Consider the following 3,369-nt stretch of genomic DNA (forward strand, 5'->3'; position numbering starts at 1 on the left):
TACCCGTTTTATTCATTTTATCCTTCTCAGAGCTGTTTTGATAGTATCCAAATGATGGTAAATGAAAAGGGAGGACACGAATATCTACCCAGAATTCAGGACTGGCAATCGATATGCATGTTTGAGTGAGAATCTTTTTCTCTCTCAACTTAGGTATACGTTTATGTCGTACCTAAAAGCGAGAACCACACTATTGGGACAAGTATGCAAGGCCCAATTTTCCTAACAAGCACAGTTAATTTTGTTATTTTCGAACATTTCTTTCCAAATTGGTTTATCCAATTAACAGTATTATATTAAGATCATGAATTGCTGGGTTAGGTTAGGTTAGCTTAGGTTAGGTTAGGTTAGGTTAGGTTAGGTTAGGTTAGGTTAGGTTAGGTTAGCTTAGCTTAGGTTAGGTTAGGTTAGGTTAGGTTAGCTTAGCTTAGCTTGGGTTAGCTTAGGTTAGGTTAGGTTAGCTTAGCTTGGGTTAGCATAGGTTAGGTTAGGTTTGATTACATTTCTATGTTAGATTTAACTCAAATTCAAAACAATTGCCAGTCATTCGGCTTGTTAGTCAACTTGCCTCTAATAGGGGCAATTTGTCTAACAAGACTATTTAGTTTTGTGTATATATATATATATATATATATATATATATATATATATATATATATATATATATATATATATATATATATATATATATATATATATATATTATTATAGCTTCAAGACTCTGAACCAATATAGAAGCATCAAGAGGAAGTGCTTGTGTTATGGGCCAATAGGCCTTCTGCAGTTACTTCCATTCTTATGTTTTTATTCCCATTGGTTCGTGTTTTATCTTGTGTAAATGTCAATCACCTTACCCAAAACTTTGGTACCATATCACCTCACCCATGTATGTATATATATATATATATATATATATATATATATATATATATATATATATATATATATATATATATATATATATATATATATATATATATATATATAATATACAGAGTAAATCTACCCCAAAAGTAATGATTTATTTGTCTACAAAACTAAACTCTTTTTTTGGAATCATATGAGGCCCCTCCACTGAGGGGGGAGGCCTGGATGTTTATTGTCATGTGTATTCATGCTGCTTGCATGTCGTCGTTTATTTTGCCTTTGTTGTTTTTTTGACAGCTTTCTTTGCCTTGGGTGGTTTGGGAGATTTTGAAGCTCTCTTTATTTTGGGCTTTTTGTTCCCAACAACAAGCTGCTGCTGCTGCTTCTTTTTCAAGGCTGTAGGTGGTTTGTTGCTTGTGGCGGCTTTCTTGGGAGTTACCACGGCCTTCTTTGCTGCTGTAGATGGTTTCTTGGTTGTGGTGGCTTTCTTGGGAGTTAGAACGGCCCTCTTCTCTGCTACGGCCAGCTTGAATGATCCACTAGCTCCACTTCCCTTCGTCTGAACAAGAATGCCGTCAGCCACTGCTTTCTTGAGAAATCTTCGGATGTAAATGGCGATCTTGGCAGCCTCGACTTTGTTGTTGGCAACAACGTACTTCTTGATTGCTTGTAGAGACGAGCCCTTACGGTCTTTGAGTGCTGCGACCGCGGCTAGAACCATTTGACTAGTTTTCGGGTGAGCAACCTGGACGCGAGGTTTCCTGGTGGTGGCCACCACAGCAGCAGCAGCCGCAGCCTTCTTGGTAGGCTTTGCTTCTACCATGATGATGATGAACCAACCAAGGTGATGAGAGACGCTCAGACAGTCACGGGGGAATGATGCTGCCGCCGCTTGAGCCGAACCTATTTATGTGCCGGCACGGTACAGAAGCTGCAACCTGGCAACTCGTCCACCAATCACGACGGTTGGTTTTACGGCTCCGAAACCTGGATCCCATATCTTCTCTAAAATAGAAGCATTTGTTCATGTTCTTTGTAAAAGTATCATAAAGCAGGACAGATGAGACAAATATCATAAAAACTGAAGAGCAGATGAGCACACACATGTTTGTATTACAAAAGAAAATCCACAAATTCATTAGAAATTGGCAGGGCAGGCTGAGGAAGTAGGTAGATGTAAAATGTCTGTAAATGGCGAAAGAACATAAACCCAAGACTGAATAAACGATGTTAAATATCCATGCCAAGGAGACAAAAATATGTTAGGATACAATTACCATTAAGACACCACAAGCAGGTCCGTATCCTGCCGCGATGACTTAAAAGAGTTGGTTATTAGCCACAATGTGTAGGCAGTCTCATGCCAACGGCCATACCACGTTGAGAACACCGCTTCTCGTCCGATCAGCGAAGTTAAGCAACGTTGGGTTTGGTTAGTACTTGGATGGGTGACCGCCTGGGAACACCAAATGCTGTTGGCAATAATGTTTTTTGTTTTGTTTTGTTTTGTTTCGTTTGTTTTTGTTTGAATGGCTGGCTCCACGGGAAATTCACGGAGTTGTGTGGAATAAGGCCTGGTAAAATGAATTAATATGTATGTCATGTTTAAAACAAACTCGCTTAATATAGATATTGTGTGAGGCTTTATACAAAAACAACCAACTAAAACAAAACATGTTGTATATATATATATATATATATATATATAGCTTAATCCGGGTTTGAACTCGCAACTCCAAGAATACGCATCACTTATATACACTTTACCACTGGACCACTGCTGCAGGACACTAGCTTGATGCTGAGGTATCAATTTAATGACGTAAATGCCATTTCCACAAATAAATGATAATTAAAAAGTATTTGTATGTACAAATCTTTTCTGTTTAAAAGGCTACAATATCAGTTACTGATATAATTTGTGTTAATGTTTCTATACCCACAAGAAGGCATATTTTTGCTTATATGTAAAGGGTACGGAGAAGGAATCCACAGACCATCATTCCCCTCCCCTTCCCCCCCCCCCCCCCCCCACCCCCAACTCCCACCTACTACCACCACCACCACCACCAATCACCACCACCACCAATCACCACCACCAATCACCACCACCACATCTAACCGAAAACCCCCTAACACATCAACCCTCTCCCCAATCAACAGGCGAAATAATAACCCTCAAATGCCTGCCTGCCTGCCTGCAAGCCAATACTAACGGTCTTCTCAGAAAGAAAATCTCTTTGTATCTGTATTACTTGATGAAATGTATGATTCTAATAATGAAAATAAATTTTGATGTCGGTTGTATGAGCATAATGACCAATATGCACATGATATGAATGAATTAAATAGTGTAGTTTTAAGTAATTAGGTTGTAGACACATTAAGCGGATATGATATTTGACGCGTCCAGAACTGGTGATTTTTGGTTTAGTTTTAAATGCACCACCACCACCACCACCATTGCTTCCCCAGAGCCTAATTAAGGACCGGTAAAAGGAG

At 38.9% G+C, this 3,369-nt stretch overlaps 1 non-coding gene across 1 annotated transcript; it reads left to right on the plus strand.

Moving 5' to 3' along the window:
- Positions 1 to 2,229: 2,229 nt before the first annotated feature.
- LOC138361233 (5S ribosomal RNA) lies at positions 2,230 to 2,348 on the plus strand. The gene has a single exon (XR_011226861.1). It is a non-coding gene; the product is annotated as a 5S ribosomal RNA (ribosomal RNA).
- Positions 2,349 to 3,369: the final 1,021 nt, after the last annotated feature.

The sequence above is a fragment of the Procambarus clarkii genome, unplaced genomic scaffold, assembly GCF_040958095.1.
Source record: "Procambarus clarkii isolate CNS0578487 unplaced genomic scaffold, FALCON_Pclarkii_2.0 HiC_scaffold_267, whole genome shotgun sequence".
Classification (NCBI taxonomy): Eukaryota; Metazoa; Arthropoda; class Malacostraca; order Decapoda; family Cambaridae; genus Procambarus; species Procambarus clarkii.